The sequence below is a fragment of the Rhipicephalus sanguineus genome, chromosome 5, assembly GCF_013339695.2.
Source record: "Rhipicephalus sanguineus isolate Rsan-2018 chromosome 5, BIME_Rsan_1.4, whole genome shotgun sequence".
NCBI lineage: Eukaryota > Metazoa > Arthropoda > Arachnida > Ixodida > Ixodidae > Rhipicephalus > Rhipicephalus sanguineus.
In genome coordinates, this window is record NC_051180.1 from 148,862,714 (window position 1) to 148,883,304 (window position 20,591).

A 20,591-nucleotide genomic window follows, 5' to 3' on the forward strand; every position below is an offset into this window, starting at 1 on the left:
GCGAGAAAGGTATAAACGACACCATACATATTCATTTCGTAGCAGCCGTAATCGTCGCTCCTTGATTATACATTTTGCTGCGCGCCGCTACGATGCTTCTTTCACATTCTTGATAGCGGTGCATCAAACAAGCACCCTGTTCTTATCCTTTCATGAACGTTGGCTATCTACAAATTTGGCCCTTGCTGTCCGTTCTTTGCAACAAAGCGCTTTTGCATACTAGCGCTTGTGTTTATGCAAATATGGTGGTTAGCTGCAATTAGAAGTACCTCTAACTATACGCGGCGTTTGTATCGCACCTATTAATGCGCCTCCACTTTGTTCTTTGCACATGTCAACGTAGAGGGAGTGTTCTGCAGATACCACCCGTAGTAATAAGGGAGTACCTCGAAAGACGTTCTTCAAATGTGCTTAGTCAGAGTGTCACTGCAGCGCAATCTGGGCGTTGGTTTGCAAACATATTTTTGAAAGTTTCAAACCATACACGATAAGCAAGCAATAAGCACAAATAATAATCATCACCGATAATACTTAGCGTCAAGATGTCAAATCTGTAATGTTATGGAGTACGCAGAATGTAGGCGAACACTTGTTGAGATGCCCAGCTTTGTGGTTCCTAATAATAGTAATTGTTGGGGCTTTGCGTCCCAAAAGCACGATATGATTATGAGGGACGCCGTAGTGGAAGGCTTCGAAAAGTTTTACTATCTGTTCTTCAGTGCACCTAAATCTAACACATGCCTCAAGTATTTCGAAAGAACGGTTGCTTGGGCTAGTTGGTGATTGAGCATCGACGTTTTTGAACAGCACAAAAAAAACGAGGACAGAAAGATTCGCTTCTTCTTTTGTACTCTCTGCGTCCTCGCCTTTTTTTGCGCTGTTCAAATATGTCTAGTATTTCGCCTACATCGAAATGCGGCCGCCGCAGCCGGGTCAGTAGTCAGTAGTCAGTAGTCGAGCACCATAACTGCTTCACCACCGTGGCGGGTAGCTCTCTGGTTTATAAGAGAAAACATTTGGATAACTTCGTAAGGATACACAATGAAAAAAGAAAAATTACACCATTTCTCGTAAAAGGGGACCATGAGGCGATGCGAAGCCGGAGCACTTGCACGATAGCGTTCCGTTGGCGTTCGCTGGACATGGTACCGACCTCGCGAAGAGGAACGCTACGTGCGTTTTGTCTTCCCTCTAGTCTGGCCGGTAATTCTCACAGGGCGAGCGGGGAACGCGGTCGACAGGCGCGTGAGAGGGGGGCAGCGTAGGTGAGGAGAGAGAGGGGGAGGGGACGCGCATGCGCTGGCGCTCATCGGGGCGTTGCACAGGAGAGAATTTCGGCATGTCTAGCCCGCGTTTCAGAGGAAGAGTGGAGAGGGGAAAGCGGAAAAGGGAGGTGGATAGAGGGAGAGGAAAGGAGGTGTGTGGAGAGGGTATGCGCATGCGCAGTAAGGGTGGTCACGCCGCACACCACCACCACCACCGGTTTGAACTCCGCTATAAGATGCTTCGCATTTAAAAAAACTCGGCTACTTCTGACGCTTACGAAAGACAATGTGACAACAGTAGCGCTTATGTTGGTAGTGCGTTTGCAGTACTAGTGCTTGTATCTTTTTCTTTCGTCTACATTAGAAGTTGCACTGTTTTATTTTCCATCTTGTCATTTATGGCTGATCGATTCCAACAGATTGGAGATCAAATAGGTTCACCACCCGCAATGTCTTACCGTGATCTCTCTGCACTTTAGTGTACTTGCACTAAATACAAATTATATTCACTGACTTAATGTCTATACGGAGTGGGCATGGCTTAATATGTTTGTATTTGAAAGCAGTTATAATAGGCAGTTAACATGATGTAAGCCTTTATTTATCGATGTGCCAGTGTTGAAAAAGGTTGGTGGAGAGGAACGTCGGGACCACGCATGGCGTCACTTCTCAGACTATCGTCAATGAAAAAAAAAAAATAAACGACTGGACACACGATCTCACACATGCATTCACTGAGCCATGAATGACAGCGGACGCATTATATTATGTTTTTTGAACTGCAGTAGTAGACGAAATATGACCATAATTTCGCCAATCTCACTGATTTTATATGAGTCACCTTCACTGGGAAAACAAAAGATTTAGCAATGTGAATGAAATAAGTGCAAAGTACATTGACCGCCGTACATGAGTGCACAGTCGAAGGAGTCGCTGAACGGTGTTGTCTTCTTCTATTGAAGGCTTTATTAGACGCCGAAGTAGCACCTCAAGCACTGGAAAGATAAAATGAATGACGAAAGGTACCTAACATAAAGTAAAAATGACGTAAGATTTATGCCTTGAAGTAGGGTATTCCAGTGCAAGTATTTGTGAACTGAAGTGAAGAATCAGTGTGGCTCATCGCGGTGCTTATCTTGTGAACTCTTTCGCGCTGCTAGGTTAGTATTGCCAATGCATTAACCGTATAGCTTGCCGTTTACTGATATTTATCTTACAGTGACTTCTCAGTGGTTCACTTTGGTTCTGGGGGCTATCCACGATGTCCTTTCAAAGCCCTTCTCATCCTACCCCCCCCCCCCCCCCGCCCAATACCATCTACGACAATGACAGAGTCCTAATGATTCTGATAGTCTTGCAGCTACTCTGAAAACCGAATGATTTATCTGCTTCTCACACAGCCGTAACGAAGATCGTGTTGCTGTGAAGAGAAAGACGTAGGTTAGCAAAGAAAAGCACAGCAAAGAGGGTGTCTAGCGTTATTCCCTTGTTTCTTATTTTGTCCACGGATAGGGATTTTCATTCGAGATAGGTATTGCGGCTGTAGTTTTCAGGGTGAAGAGAAAACCAAAAAGGAGCCAGCTGTCCGTGCCGCCTGAGCCGTCTGGGCACGGATCTGGAGAGCACACAATGTTTCCTTTCGCTGCGCGGTTGCGGCGCCGAAAAAGAATGGTTTTACCGCACCAGGCACCCACTTGCAAGGCGTGCGGAAGCTTGATTTTGGTTGTTGACAACGGTCAGGTGGCATTTCCTGCCGTCTCAGGCACACTTGAAAGAGATGAGCGGCTTGAGCGTCTGTGCATCATGCTTCCATAGGATTACCAGACGCCGAATCCCAATCGCTGTTTTGCTGCCTGTCAGTGGCAGGCCGCACTGCATCAGGCCTCGCTTTTTGAGACGCAGCTCGTGAGTCCATGCAATGCTGGATGTACTGGGTGCGGGCCGTGGACGGCATTACTCGGTCAAGGAAGCGATCCCACTCTTCATTTTATTGCGGACATCTTCAGGGGCGAAGCACCTTAGGGTCTCAGCTTGTCGGCGTGTCATGTTATCGTCACGGTCCATCATAAACGGTTATGCGCCACAAGAATTGGCTAAATCTCACAACCCGCCACCGATCCATACCATGCATAGTATGAGTTGAAGGTTCATCGTTGCTGCCGAAAACATTATGTTTGGCTTAGTAGCGGTGTCATAATCTGCGATAATATTTACCAAGGCGCTCGAGTTTCTTATATAAAACCAGAGACACAAACGTGGATCTCAACGGTAAAGGCGTATATTTGGAACACCACTTCTTGAAATATGTCTGCAAAGGGACGGTGCTTTGCATGTCACCCGTCCATTAAAAATGAAGACGGCAACAGTTAGTCGAAAAAATAGCCCACGACGTTAATGGTTCTCAAACACCCTTCCCTACATGCCTGGTTTCAGGCTTTTCACCAGGCCTGAAACTTTGATGAGGCACTAGTGCCTCGTCAAAGAAATCTCGTTCAAAACAATGTGGTGGATTACTTCGGACAGGTCCTTCTACTTCATCTGCTTCTTCTTCTGTCTCCAACAGCCCATTAGCAGCGATTTTGTTGTGGGAAAAATCGGCGTACACTGCATGCCTCGCCCCTCCCCTGGTTTCACGTTACTGGAGCTGAAACACCCTTCCCTACATGCTTTTTTCATTCGCTCCTGCATGTGGGCCATGAATGTAAATTCTGTAGGCTATTTAGCACAAAACAAAACAACATACCTATTTCGTTTCTCCTTGTATTCTAGACCCTTTTTTTATAAGTAAGAAAGCTTGGCGATGAAATTACTTTCCTTTTTAACACGAAAGTGTTTTATGCCGGGATCCATCAAGATTTGAGTGATGTATATCGGTCACGGAAATGACGTCCAAAAAATTTACAGGATCGGATGGCAAAGAAAAAAGTTCCGGCAACTGGCATCGAACCCACGACCGCTCGGTCCACAACAACTGACGCCGTGCACGGTATCCACTTCGCCACGGTCACAGACCATAAAGGCCTTACATAGGCGCCTTTTATATCTACCACTCTCCCGGTCGGCGGGGTGGTGTTGCCCTCTGGGAGCGGTGAAATAATTCGTCATTACTGTGGCCTTCGCGATAAGCACCTGCCACGGCCGCTACATAAAAAAAACAGGTGCGGCCTGCTGCGTCGCGTCGCAGTCAATGGGCAAGCGCGTCCCGGTCGAGTTCACAGTTGCGGCCGCAGTTTTTGGTGAGGACGCCACTAGCGCGGTCCGCAAAGCAGAGGCCAGTTCGTGCTACCATTATGCAGCGGCCGTGGTGCTACAATGTGGTCGGCTCGGAATTTATGCGTTGTTCGTGTGCTTTTTTGTGTGATCGTGTGTGTGAGTAGCTTTCCTCGTGTTTGTTGCGCCTGAGTGCGTTTATTTTATGTGCGCGTCTGTGGCGGACGGTTTTTTCCAGCGGTGAGGCGCCGCGAAGCTGTTGTGTGCCGCTGTGCAATTCAAACGCGAGAAGAGACGCTACTATGAAGTACCACGAATTCCCTAGCGATCTGCAGCGTCGCGAAGCGTGGCTGAAGAATATTTCTCGCCAAGGGCCATCAGGGAAAGCAAGTAAATGGGAGCCAAGCGACAGGTCGCTGGTATGTGCATTACATTTCACTGAGGATGACTATAAAAAGAACACGAAGATTAGGATTTTGCTTCCGACTGCGGTCCCAACTCTGTTTCCCGGTTATCCGCACTACATGCTGCTGATTTCATGTCATGCACCTTTACTAAACTGCCGCGCTTGTTCATTGCCGAGAATAGAGAGACAGAGGAAAAGTCAAATTTCGGCAGAAAACGCGGCCACCCTCCTGAGTGCCTGCATCACTCACTACTTCGCCTTGAAGAAACACGTAAATATACTCAGCATACTTCGTAATAACGAGAACTTCTTTTAATTTCAGGTGAGTAAAGCGGGCAACCTTCATGAAGAGTACTGAGGCCCACTCTACAAATATTGGTAGTCCTAGGGCAAACCGTTCACATATGTGGGGTAATCGGCATTTCTAATAACTGAAAATTGGCAGCGCAAACAAACACTTCTGGAATTTCTAATAACGACTTCAATATTCAACCTGTAATGTGCAGCTATAAAACGCGTAATCTACGGCCTGATTGGAGTAGGTGTCGCGCGTACAAACGCGGCTGTCGAAGCGCTTCTCCGTGAACAGCTGTACCGGTGTGGTGGCGCCAGAGCGGGCGCAAGGAGAACTAGGCCCCGGACGCCGTTTCGGCACCACGCAGCAGGCCGCACCTGTTTTTTTTATGTAGCGGCCGTGCACCTGCAATGCGTTTCGCCTCCGTCCCATTCGGCGCGTTTTCAATAGAAGTTCAATTTTTTCAATGCCTTAACACACCGCCAGGTGGCAATCTTAGCCCAAGAGTCGTAAAAGCGTCGGCCTCGCTTATAGCATCACGCTAATCCAAACCAAAAATAGGTCTGCGACGCGCGCCTGCCTCACCTGGCTGTCGCACCGCGTTCCCCGCTCAAGCGCTGCCCCGAAAAAAATCGCAGCCGGGGGGGGGGGGTTCGACGCGCTTTGCGTTTGCCTCTAGTCCGGCCGTGATGTTCAATCACATTTTAACATGCCGCGGGATGGCGACCAAGTTCTGCGTGCAATATGCGACGCTCTTCTGGCTATCACACCTCGTTCTCTGATTACGCTTTCACAGTTAACTACTACAGCTACCACAAGGCAAAACTTCTTTGCAGACTAGTTGGTTCATACTTGTAAACTCGACTTGCTGCGCAACCAGCAGGAATGAAGGAGGGAGACAGGAAAGAGCACAGTAAATGCGCTCTTTCCTGTCTCCCTCCTTCATTCCTGCTGGTTGCGCAGCAATTCGAGACTACCACAGTGTCACGAAAACTGCATAAAAACAAGATAATGTGTACTTGTGATCGAAGAAAGCCATAAAATAATAATATTAAACATCTCAGTCATTTAAGGTGAACATATTAAAAATTATATTACCTTAAACATATAAAACGTATACATATACATATAAAACATATAAATAATATATTAAAAATGTAGGCATACACTTCGACGGGCGACTGGAGAAGAACGACAGTGTTTTGTGTGCATTTAACGCTCTTTGTGCACACCAGTTGTTGCATGGAGATGTTTTTATCAAATGCTGGAGTAATGCCAGTATTGCAAATAAATTTTCAAGGCAATGCGCTGGCTACCTTACATAGTTTGCTAATACGTTCTTTCCCCAATTTGCATTTCGGGATACAAATGATTAAAATGGCTGTTTTACCTGTGTAGTACCAAGCCCTCTCCAATGCCCTAAGCAATAAATATAAAGTTCGTTTATATATATATATATATATATATATATATATATATATATATATATATATATATATATATATATATATATATATATATCCCGCAAAGAGAGATAACCGCGGCAGTTGTCGTTGGTAGGTCAAAATTGAAGATATTTACTATTTGGCATTGGCATTCCTTTCAAATTTCATGTATATTATGCGTCCGAGTGACTAAATTTGCCAAGAATACCTTCTCAGCATTATACAAACAACAATAACACAAAGAAACATACATTGTTACGCTTCTCGCACACATTCTATCGATCACAATGATAGCATCAACAAAATCATCGGATGCGGAACACTAAACTTTCTCGCGCCTCGAGGCCAGAGGCGTCTCTGCGCAGAAAACAAAAGGAGAAAGAGGAGCGGTACAATAAGCCGCTGTTGTCTGGGTTGTCATCGTCAACAGTTGAGAGGCCTGCAACATCATTATTTCGGAAAAAAACCAACCAGGCCTGTGGGCGTCGAGGAAGTACACGCGGCACGCTATCGTCGCTCATTACGACGCGTCAGGGCCACTGCTTCGAAGGCGCACAACCGTACAACAGAGAAAAGCGACAAAAAGGCACGGCCAGCAATCTATTAACACCCATGCGTTTTGGTACGTTTGCTGTGTTCGGAGTGGCACAGTAATCGCCCTCCACCTGCTTTTCCTGTATGGCTCGTTAAGCACAATGTCAATGAATGGGCCGGCGCCAATGCCACTTCTCGACTGACTAGCGCTTGGCCGGAAAAACCACCGAGCAATATTAGAGATTGTATTTTAACCTAGTCTTCGGTACTTAGGGTGGCTGCGACAGAAGCTGCAATCGAGAATGAGGGATAACACGCCACCAGCGTTGTCGAAAACCGACGCCACGCCTATTTGCGACCTCTGCACTGTTTCACCAAGTCGATAAAGAAGACCATGACGCTGTCCTCCACGCCGCTGCCAATCGTCTTGTAGCCAGGACCGTGCTCCTAATGGGCGCGTCCAATGCCGGTTACAAGGCTGCACTCCTGAACATAATTGTGCCCATGGGTCTTGTAGGAAGCGCCTACTGCTCGCGTGTGTTCTAGGTATTACATGTAGGCGCGCAAAACACCGGGTAATTCAGGCTTTACTTTTTTTCTGCCACACAAAGACCTTCTGAACGACGCATAAGGGCGACGTTCAGAAGGTCTTTGCCAAAATGGTCTTTTTCCAGAGAAGCAGCGGTAGTATAACAGGATGTATTTATTGGCAGACGCACCCTTCAATCATTCATGAAATTACCCGGTATGCTATTGTGCGCTGTATAAATAGGCTGAGGAATGCTTCAGTATAGACAGAGCGATCCAGTGTAATAAATTACCCTTGCTAGTGTGCTCATGCCTTATGCTATTTACGCGCTGCAAGATTCCGTCAGGGGAAAGTTTTACGAAAACATAAAAATGCGGGAAGTCTGCGCTAAGACGCGCAAACCAAGGCACAGTGAGGCTAGTGGGTCCTCAAGTCTCTAGGCTAACGCCGGTTGCTGCTATGTTGTACCTTGTTCTTGGAACGTTGTAAGTAGGTTTCGCTTAGTTGTAAGTAGGATCTGCGATGTTGTAATTAGGTTTTGCTATGTTGTAACTAGGCTTTGCTTGAGAATCGACCATCTTCGCTGTCACAAACTTTGTGCGACTTAGTGGAAACTTCCCGCATATTTTATTAATATTTTTTCTATCCCTCCCTTTTCCTTTCTCTTCCTTTCTATCTTCTTTCTCTCTCTCTATTTCTTTTTTTCTCTTTGTTCGACTCTCTGTCTCTTTCTGCATTTCTTTCTATCTTTCTCTATCTCATTATTTATATGCTATGCTTTACTCTCTCCCCTCGCCCTTTCCATCTTCCTCATCCTCACATCCATTACCGACCCCCTTGCTATACGGTACTATACAAGTACATGCTATGTTCTGTCCGTGTGCCAGGATGGCCGAGAAGTTAACACGCTTGCCTTTAGATCGAGGGTACGCGGGTGCGAATCCCGCAGCCTGCTGAGTAACTATTTCGCCAGAATTTTAAATGCGAAGCATTTCTTAGCAAACTTCTACGACTTTGAATCTATCTATCTATCTATCTATCTATCTATCTATCTATCTATCTATCTATCTATCTATCTATCTATCTATCTATCTATCTATCTATCTATCTATCTATCTATCTATCTATCTATCTATCTATCTATCTATCTATCTATCTATCTATCTATCTATCTATCTATCTATCTAGCCGCCTACGACTTTGTGCTCTCCTGGCCGTTTCGTTAACAGTATGTACACCAAAATTGGTATGGTGTAACATGACTTCATGACGAACATAAATGATAGGTCATAACATGAAAATCATGATATGCATGTCATGAACGCCATGATTTACATGCCACGGACTTGGTGATCTTGCGGCCGTTTCGTTAATTTGATATATACCAAAATTGGTATGGCGTGACAATAGTGTATGACGAACATAAGTGACAGGTCCTAACGTGTAAATCATGACACGCATGTCATGAACGCCATGATTTACATTCCAGGCTCATGGTGCGCTCGCGGCCGTTTCGCTAGCTAGATATACACAAAAATTGGCATTGCGCGACGTGACTGTGTGACGAACACAGATAACAGGAGTTAACATGAAAATCATGCGACGCTTGTCATGTGCAGCATGACTTACGTGCCACGCTCATGGTGCGCTGGCGGCCGTTTCGCTAGCTTTATATGCACCAAAATTTGTATCGCGTGACGCGACTGTGTGACGAACACAAATAACAGGGGGTAATACGAAAATTACGAAATGCATGTCATGTAGGCTATGATTTAGACGTCACGCTCATGGTGCACTCGCGGCCGTTTTGTTAACTGGATATATACCTAAATTGGTATGGCTTGACAGGAGTGCGTGACGAGCATAAATAGCAGGCCACGCATCCTATGTAAGTAGCACAACATATGTTTCATTAGCATGGCATATACCAGATTGTACAAGCATGCATGTATGACAATCTTGCGATATATGGCGAACTAGATGTCACGACATGAATGACTTCATTAGCATCAACGACAAACAGGACGATGTATGCAGCTGTTTGCTGGCTGCTTCGCATTACATCTATTCCCACATTGCGTGGGATCTGCCGATTTTTTTTTCTCTTTCTTTCTCCTTTTTATCGCTTTCTCTTTTTGTTTCTTTTTTTCTTTCTGTCATCCCCTTGCTATACACCACCGGCCTGTTAACAAATTTCTTTGGCACATACCCCTTCATGACAATGATAGGGTTGGATCACGACCCTATGCCGAGCTAGACCAGCTTCGATGTTCAAAAATGAAATGAAAAACACAACGAAGTCACAAATAACCCGACGTCCAGGATAGCAATAAAACAGCTCGTACTACATTGCACATCATTCTGCTCTGCTGGAAGTTCTGAATTCAATGTTTTCAAAAAGCGCTTAACTAACCACCATGGCTTCCCCACGGCCGCCTTATAGGCCACGATACGTCAATCGATAGCCAGGGCGCTGAAGTCGGGTATGTACAAGAATCTGCATGCTTCAGCGACGAATAGTATACGTGTGTACGCGCAGTAGTCGCCTTCGCTCTCTTTTACCACGAAAGTGTTTTATGTCGGGGTCCACCAAGATTTCCATGTCGTATTTCCGTCATGGAAATACGACAGCAAAATGAACGCCATTAGATGGCAAAGAAAAAAAAAACTTTGTTGATGCTTTTGCTGGTGCTGATGATTAAATATTTCTGAGTGTTTCGTAATGGGTGGGCCTTTAAAACACCCACTCGTTGCGCCGTTGACGTGTTTTGACGCCTGGCCTGATTCTACGCTTCTGACACGCAATAAGGATACTCTTTCCAGTTAAGGATACTCCTTCCAGTATATGGCATTCATATAGTGTTTTTTTCCGTAACTGAGGTTGAGAAAATAAAGTTTTAGCTTATGCCGACGACATTGCCTTCATTTGCATCGATAAATCCAGTGTTCAAGAAGCAGTAAATACTGCTTTACGTTTCTTTGAAATCGCTGGCGCGAGCAGAACTTTTGATAAAAGCAGAGGATTCTGGCTGGGTATGTGGGCTCACATTCCCTTGGTGTTCTCATGCATTCATTGGAATGAAACTCCTATGCGGTATCTTGGTGTCCCTTTCGATAACTATTCTAATAGTGGCCCACATTGGACGTCCGTGATAGCTACTATCCGCCAAAAAGTGTGTACATGGCACGGACGAGGCATTTCCATGTTTGCGAGAGCTGAAGCATGCAATATATTTCTCGCATGTAAGCTTATCTATGTTCTTCAGGTATTGCACTACTCCCATGTGCACAATCATGCATTTGACATGATATTGACTTGTTTTATTTGGTGCTCTTCATGGTAACCCATGAGAAGAGACAAGCTTTTTCTTCGACTTAAGTAGGGTGCCCCCAGTCTAGTACATTGTTTTGTACGACAGTTGGTTCTGAGATTTTTTTACCTTAAGGACGTCTGTCACCCCTTCCTTCTGGCGGTTCCTTGAAACCGTCTCAGTTACCGCCTTCCTTTTCTTTATGCCGTGACAAATGTTGCTAAGGAATCGCAGTTGAGGGGATTCTTAAAAGAAATCGTTGATACTGTCAACTTTTTGAAAGCCAGATTTACATTAGAGTATCTATATATTATTGACAGAAAACGCTAACCGCTGCACTTGTGAATGACCTTTTGCCTGTACCTGTTTACACACTGCCATATTTGCTTTTGCCTGGTCATGATGTATTATTCCGTGTACGTAGAATGTGTATATCGCCAGCAGCGAAAGCGCTTTTTTTAAGCTGCACACATACACTCTACAAGTGAAGGCATGGCTCAATGAAAAAGCAATATATGTGACCTGGACTCTAAATTGTAGACATTGTAACCAACCTGAGACGAGAGAGCACTGCTTTATCCATTGACGTGAGGCATTGTTTTTCTGGGACATTCTAAAGAGAAAAATTCGGAAATACCTTCCTATCACAGCTCATGGTAATAGGTTCCCTTTCAAAAAGAGTCCCACTGATAATACACCATATAATTTATTTATGTCATTAGGACTTTATTCGCTATGGAAAAGCCGCATGATTGACAGACACGCCGAGCCACCCCGATCGACGACGCCTGTATTCCGAGAAGAAGCTGCTCAAGTGCGCATTGTTGAAACTTTTGAGCATTTTCCCGAGTGGCTTGTACTTCAGAACGCTGTTGTGTGTGTTTGCATTACTTTTCAAATTCCTCCTACTGTCTGGAACAACGTGGGTGTTGTGTATGTTAAGGTAATTCTAATATGATGAATTTTGTAGTCCGCCTTTCACAATAATCCCAGGTAATATTTTCATGCAATAAAGAAAAAAAGAAATAATGTCACGTGGTCGTGACGTCGACGAAAACAACAGCCGACGTGTTCAAGATGGAACTCTTTATTTGGCTGAAATTGTGGCCGGGAAATGAAAACTCAAACTACAGCAATACACCCTGTGCACTGATAGCGGCGAAGTGGGCATCGGCGGCGATTAACTGATGATCGCTGGGACGCGCCGTCTCTTATACATCATGCATCGAACTTTCCAGCCTTATCACTGGTGGTCGCGCAAGCTCTGGAATAATCTTGACAGTTCGCTCATGTGCGCAATCTTAACAAAATGATCTATTACAATCGCGAAGCTTCTCGAACACTGCTGCCCGGTCAGCGTCGAGCGTTGCTAACCGTCTTTGCGGGTCAACCCGAATACGTCAAAATAAAACAAGAAGCGAGCGTGGCAATATCTTGGCTCTGTACAATAAAGAAAAAAAAATATCTTGGCTCTGTGGTAGATCAATTGCGTGCCACCCAAATAGCCTGGGTTCGATTCTGACTCGAACATGTAGATTATATTATTTATTTTATTTGCTTTCTTCTCTACTTTTCGGCCATGATCAAGATGATGATTTTTCGCTCCCAACCAACGACGCCGTCACCGACGGTGACGCCAACACCTGAATTTCAGCAAAAGGAGCTCTCTAACGCTATCGCGTTAATAATCTGTCTATTTTAAAAGATTTTACATGCTCGTATTACGCAGTTATACTAATAATCTGACAGTCCCGGGCAGTGAGTGCTTTCGCCATGTCAAGCCAAGCAATCATAGGTATGTATCACTCCACAATAGGTTACAGGCCGGTGATATTAAAGTGGTTTGTGATGTGCGCACTCAAAACAAGCGGAAAATGTCAGAATGAAACATACATTCTCAATGATGGCGTTTTAAGACTGCACAACCTCATAAGTGTCATAAAAAGGCCAACGCTAAAAGCCAAGAATTCGCTGTCTTTTTTAAGGATTCTTTACAACGCTCGCAGTCCGCGGCACAACAGGATTTCTAAAATTCAAATTTTGTTATTTCTTTTTAAAGCCTCACCTATTGTTTCCGTTTCGCTGTTAAAACTTCACATTTAGCCAGCCAAACCCGCAGGCATAAGCATCGGTGACACATCAGAAATCAATAACAGTTAAACTAGAGCATACATATTGTACAATCTACATTTGAAAGTACTGACAGCAGGCATACATGCAGATAATTATTTTAAAATATAGCATAGACAATAACCATAAGCGATTTGACAACTATATTTGGTACTGAGAACACTTCATCAGTACTTGAACACGACTGCCGGCTACTCGTCTTGGAAATGTTTTTTGTAAAGACTGCAAAATATCAATTTCTTTTAGAAGGGTTACCAAGTCATCGTCAAGCGCTAAGTAGTTTCGGCAGCATGATGCCATTGATCTCGGGGGAGGGCTGCTTCCCCATCGATTCTCAGTGCTCCTTCACCACATGACTGGAAGGAACCGACACCCATGAGCCGCTGCGAACGCCTACCCTTCTTCTCGCCGTGATCTTTTTGTTGATTCAGCTGCTCCTCCTGTTACTTATCAGTGCGCTACGACATATGGCCAACATTGTCTTCTTGTCAGTTGTCTCGGGTGTATCTTCCAAGCACTCTCAGCTACCCTGATTCCGGGTCGTCAATGCAGAGCGTGAAACCCCATACTTTGCTTTTGCTCTTTGCTGTGAACCCGTGCTCACCCTTTCGTGTTCTTTCATCACATTTCTGGATGGGCAAATGCGGCCCTTGCCAGTCTACAGTACCTTCCTCGTAATATGTTTCATTAATACAGGAGTCAGCTGTGTTCCCTTGCATCTTGTTTCTTCTAATGAAGGAGTGAGCTGCCTCTGCAAAAAGAAAATTTTGATGTCGTTCTTGCTCGAAATACGAGGAAGCCGTTGAAGTTCTTTTGGCGAACAATAATGGACTTCACACTGCACTTCTCTGTCACTTTCATTCTTTTCTTTATTCATCTTTGGTGCACAGCCGACCTCTCATGTGTTCTTAATGTTAAAATTATAAATATTTCATGTTGTAGCAAGATACGGATAATAGCAAGCACAGCTTCATGCCTGGCTTTTAGCCTTACGAAAGCCATTTAACCATCTATAAAAGCATCACTTTAGATAGGCCTGAACATGTGCGTTCGACCTATGCAAGTTGAAGGCATGTTCTGAGAACAGGAGCCATATATGCGTGACAGTGAATAAAGCAGTCGCATGTTCTTCTCTTGTGTTCTACTGCTGTTGTATTGTCTGAAAAAATTTTCCCCATAGAACTTTCTTTCCAGCTACAAGACTTTCTTGCATGCATAATTCCTGACACGAGCACATCGTGAAAGCGCCGAGTCCATTGTCGCCGTCATGTATATGCAAAAGAGGCGGTATTCTGATGAAACTACCGTTCACTCCGTAAGTGCATTCTTCTTGTCAGCATTTCTCGTTTTCCTGTAGTTTGTGAAGTACAGCTGTTGCAAGGGAAGACCAAACGCGCAGACGTAAAATTTACGGAGAAGGACAGACAGCAATAGAGTTTCCAAGTTGTGCACCAGCTGCATCTCTGAGCACAGCAAGAAGGCTTTTTCACCTGAAAGGACATAGATAACGAATGTAGCAGCTCGCCTTTCGAGCGCAGAAAAGACGCGCACTACGGCCTCAATCCCGGCTGTAGTGGTGCGTGCTTGTGGCGGAGCGTAATGCGATTACTCAATATCGAGCTGAGCAGGGCCTTTGTCCCTCGTCAAATATTCAAAACAGGCTGCACTCATAATCTGATTTCGGTGTCTACAGCGTCCCTAGAGCATCACATTGGCGTTTACAGAATTCGAGAAAGACTGTTAACCACGAAAGCACAAAAGATGCACGGAAAAATAGCGGAAGAGAGACCTAAACGATAAACTAGGATCGTGATTCAACTATGCCACTGTAACTGGCCCGCAAGAAGTTTGTAGCACTCTTTTATTTGCCATGTTCAACTTTTTTACGGATAGCTGTTAGAAGGATTTTGTAACAGTAGCATAAGTGTGCGAGATTTATTCAAGATGCATAACTTTTGTTTGTAGATTCAGTTCGTTTAGCATAATGTGCTTGCACACCATGCGTACATCCTACACGAATATTTTATATGCACAGATTTCAGCTCTGTACAATGCTCATTTCGAATTGTTCTGGAGGTACACAGGGCGAACACGCCCCGCACATTTTTCCCCGGCATTCAAACATTTTTCTAAAAGTGTAATTGAACTCACCTGCAGCATTCACTGAGGCCTCAGAAGATTATTTTGTAATTAAAACATTTAGTGAAATGCACTAGGAAAGAATATATTTGCAGGGCTGTTACCTGTTCAAGGACGTGGTTGATGGGAAGAGCTCTGGGCAAATAAGTCCTTGTCCCAGCAACATACTTTAGTGCGCCCATTGTCTAGTTTATACTCATGTACAGTCCCTTATAAGACACTTCTGGAAGTTGAAGTGGGAAGGAGTAAAGTTGGCAGTACTTTTCTGAACTTCTTCAAATTGCATTTTTTTACCTGGTACGGCACATTATTCTTTATGGGTAAGCTGTGCCTGGTTTCTCACCATAGCCTTAAATTTGTGAACTTCTAAGCTTGAATGTTTCATCATTGATATCGACGAATATAAAGAACACAGTTGTGAGTTGAGACAGTGGCATAAGAGGAGGCTGCGGGCACCACATTTGAGACCGTGCATTTGCCCTGTTTGCCATCTGTGTGACACATCATTGCACAGCAAGGGAAATAAAAAAGATATAAAATGACGCTTTTATTTTATTTTATTCATATCACAACAATACTTCTTTTATGATTCGCACTGTCTTCAAAAAGTGCTGCCTAACGTAGAGTTGTTCTAGGGATCAACGCCTTAGGTTTTATTCTGTATTTAGGAAGGAAATAACTTTATTCCGAGTCCTGCGAGTTGGTGGGCGGGCCGATGGCCCCACCTAGGAGACGGCCACTAGTCTTTGAACCTTGGCGGCTTTCTCGGCCCACTGGACGGCCCAGAGCTGATCCTCGAGGGAGGAGTTGAGCAGCACGGCTTCTCAGCGTGCGCGAAGGCTGTCACTGGAGGCCGCGTTCTCGGTATTGTGACTGATCCCTCGGCATTCCCATAAGATATGCTCCAGAGTGGCTCTAGATTCACACTGTTTACATGTGTCGGTTTCGTATATAATCGGATATATGATGTGCGAGAGCGTGAGATTCAGACCGATTGATTATTTCAACCTCAAAAAGCGTTAAGTGTCAAGTGAAAAAGAAAAATAAGCATAAGGAATGCCCTGAATGGATGGATAATTCTCACATAAAATATCACGGAGCACAACCAGAAGTAGTTCTTGCTGACTACTGTCTAATGGCGAAATAATTTGATGTTTAATGTCAGTGATTCATTTTTTCGCCTGCGGACAAAGGCATATTTACGAATGCTGAATCACGGGCGTTTGTCGGACACACACCCACACCTGTTTAAGGTTAGAAGGTTTTATGCGTTCTATATTATTTGAGTTCGGTGTGCCCGAGTGGCTGGTGTCTCTCCCAGGCATCTAGAGCGCCTCCATACACACCTTAATTAAAGTGTAGTCTGCCTCAGTACAACAACATGTTTGGGTTTATATGTTTGAAAATACTGGCAGCGTCCGATAGGTGGAATATATTCAACATTTGCGGCGACAGAATGTTTCTGAGATGTTCTTGTAGGCAGAGAAAAAAAGCTAATCGAAGATATAAAATCGCCTTTTCTCTTACATATGCCCAAGAGGTGCAGGAAATGCCACCACCAATGTTTTTTTATCATATTCTTGCCTTGAATGGCTCGAGGTATGTATTTTCTATGGACAGGTACAGTGAAATTATAGAGACTGACTTCCGCCGTAGACAGATTGTCCGGAAAGCCAGTTTGCAGAGGAGATTCACGTCTGTTTGTTTGCAATATAATAAATGTCACACACTTCGTGCAATTAATTCAATTTTAAAAATTGAGAGCTACCAGGAAAGAAGGCTCGTCAAACCAGTGACCGTTATTAGTGGACCGTGTGAAGCCCAATGAGAAAGCCCATCGGCCACAAAGTGCTACTGAAATTTGTGTGCTCACCGGGACAGGTTGAATTCCACCTTATGGTGCCTATGAATAAGCTTTGCCTTTGTTATCATTTCTCTGTCGGGGGTGATTTCCTGATAACTACCGATCTACTCAATTCCGACCGCTAACGTCACACCCTGCAACAGTTACGATTATTTAGTGCTTTGCTTGAAAAGTCCCTGCACCTCTTTCACTATGACTTCGTGTTACTACAGTGGACAGTTACAGCTCTAGCTGTTCGACACTGCGCGCTTACAGTATAAATTTGTCATTGACTTGAAATATTTATATATGCGCACTTACTGTGAAGCGTGACTAGTAATTGTGAATGTTGCTTACACTTGGGGCATCAATAGGTCCAAATTACTTTCTGCGTGCTCAATTTAAGCAAGTTTAAACAATTTTCGTAGAAGTAATCTCGCCGTAAAGACAAACAGTCGCTTTCACTTACAGGCCTGGCTGTTCGAGAGTCCAAGAGAAAGCAAAATATTTCCTAGCATGCAGTTCGATGGACGTTGACGGCCACACTAAAATGAAAAGAAAATCGAACAAAGAAATAGGTATTATGCACCAGTTGCCGAGAGAATACATTACTCGTACCCCGACAAGATATGATCTGCACTACTCCAGCACAACAGTGGCCGGAAGTGCCGAGCCTTTCTTTGACGTCAGCGTTCATCCAGAGAGCCGACACTGAGATCGGGGCTTTCTTCTGGAACATCCGCGGTGAACAGATTAGCTCGCTTGGAACAACAAATGAGGTGCCTCCGCTCTGGGGTGGCGTATACAGCTTGCCAGATAACGACGCGCTGTACCATGATTCTTCCCTATGTTTTGCTGGGATTTTTTTCCGGATGATAACGTAGCGCGTTCGTCTCAGCCCCCACCTCTGCCTCTGTTACCCTGGACCGTGCAAGGATCCTATTGTCTAACACGAAGTATTTCGCGCTGTCGCATGGGTGAGATTCTAAGGAAATGATTAATGAACGCAGTGCAAGTTTCTGAGCAATCTACGCCAGCGCTTGCGGGCAGATTATTTTTTATCCCCCCTGCACGTCCTGTGAATACGTCTGGGTTCATACTGCCACCGTTAAACTACGCTGTAGTGCGGCTTTTGAGACACGGTGAATGATTTGCCTTAAGACTAGAGCAAGCCACACCTGACGCATTGTGTTCCACTTAATTGCTAACCAGCACTCGTATTTCATTGCGACCTAAAACGCGTTGGTCACGAAATTAAGAGCTGCTGATCGCGACACAATGAAATAATTTACCCGCACCTTTCCCTATTACAGTGTCATTTTGCTGCAGGTAAAATGGGCTATTAATCGCTACAAATTGTCGTCACAAAAATGAGCAAGCGTTAGTTATTTGTTTTCCGCACACTTCTTAGTGGATCACATTACCTTCTCTTTTTCATGTACGTACACCTCAGTATTTGTGTAGCGGCAAATCTTCTCATTATCTCTATTTCCTTTGGCCGCCACAGACATGTCTGCGCTTCGGATATGCGGCGGCGTCTTTCTGTGTAATTTGCAAAATGTGTGAAATTATAGATGTCACTTTGAAGTGCCCAACTACTGCAAAATGCCATAAGTTGAGTGTTCTTGATAACATTAGGCTAGCTCATTCTAAAAAGACAGGGCGTGCAAACACGGACACAAGAAAGAAGTCAGGACGCCACAAACGCCACACCACAAACAATGTTTCGGTAAGATACATTGATATGCATTTATGCCGGCGTTTGTGGTGTCTTGACTTCTTTCTTGTGTCCGTGTTTGCACGGCTTGTCTTTTTAGAACGAATACTTACCAACTAGCTCAGCTCTCTGTTATTCTAGGCTAGCTCATCATTTATTAACTTATTTGGCAATACTCGCGGTGATTACAGAATACACAGAATTATCCCAGCCCCATCAACTAAATTAAAAATAAAGAGATAAAACTGTACTCGCGAGTTATTTTCCGATAATTACATTGTTAATTGTGCGAGGGCGCTCAGTTTCGTGTGCAAATTTGTCTTAACGGAATGCTGACCTCTGTAGTAAGCAAAAAAAAAAGAGCAAGAATGAATTAGCATGCTTTCTATCTTTTAAACAATCACAATGTCTCTAATGAGCAAGGATAAAAATGATGACGGCAAACAAAAACTGACGAGCAAAACGTTTAAAACTAAATGCTTTAAAATTCTTGAGGCACTTTAACGTTATGGGAGAATGCGTGCTTTTCTGCAGAAAAAATTATTAAGACTCAACTTTTCAAGTGGAGGACTTTTCCTAGACATGAACGCCAGCACGAGCCTCGCATACCCGTGGACATGTGGGGCAGTCAGCCGTCCTTCGTCAGTCTTGCGAATCTCCAGTCGTGCCGGCTTTCAGCTACTACTTCCGGTGTTAATGCAGCATGGCCATCGCGCAGCAGCGCAAACAGGAAGCTCTATTAGCACACGCACACATAAAGAAACCATATGGGGCGCGACGTACTAGCAACTTTGAGAAAATAGGTCGCCGTGCTGGAGCTAAGAAAAATGTTTCCTCTTATTTTGCTGGTGCATATACACTTAACTTTGTCTTCGCAATACTTATTCATTCTTTCCGCTCTTTATCTACGAAGACCATGGAAAAGAATAGCTTCGTATAAGGGACACAATGTTTCGTTAAGATACCTTGATATGCATTTATGCCAATGTTCACCGCTGTACGATGTAATATAGTTTAAAATTAACGCTTAACGTAAAACAGAGCCTTGCGCAAAGTGTGCCTAAATTTTTTGGTTTTGGATTTTTATTTGTGTATTGATGTTATCGTTGTGTATACCAGAACTTGTACCCAGACCTGTATGTTTTAAGACTGGCTAACATCTCCATCGTATTCATTAGGTTGGGCGGCCGGTTGGGAGCTTGGGCGGGCTCCCATAATTGCCTAGGAAGGGCGCCAAGTCGGCCCCACACCTTTACTCGATCGTACCTGTACCGTCACTGTTAAAAATGAACGGTTATGGCTATGCGCGTTTTTTGACGATAACGGTGGCTGAGGACCCCAGATGTTGCAGTCCAAGAAGTATTTACTTCCATCCTTTAGCTCCACAAAGTCGGAGACCAGGAGCAGGTCATTGTCATCCGCCCGTCATTGCTTCATTTATACTAGTGCGTTCATTACGACGCTTGTTTTCTTTCGGACTCGACCAATAGAACCGATGGGAGGGGGGGGGGGGCGCTGCAGTTGTGAAACTTCGCCTTCCCCTTATAGAGAACCATGTGCACGCCTATGCATAGACTCATAGGACGAAGCGTCCAGGCGACAATATTCCAAGTAAACATAACAAGAAGAATTTTTTTAGTTGAGGATAATGGCTTTCTGTATGACATGCCACGCTTATGTACAGTGCACTTCTTTTATAGCTTCTAAGTTGCGGTTCGAATGGTCTAAAGGAGAACGGCCTCTGAATAGTTTCTGCTATCGAAAGAA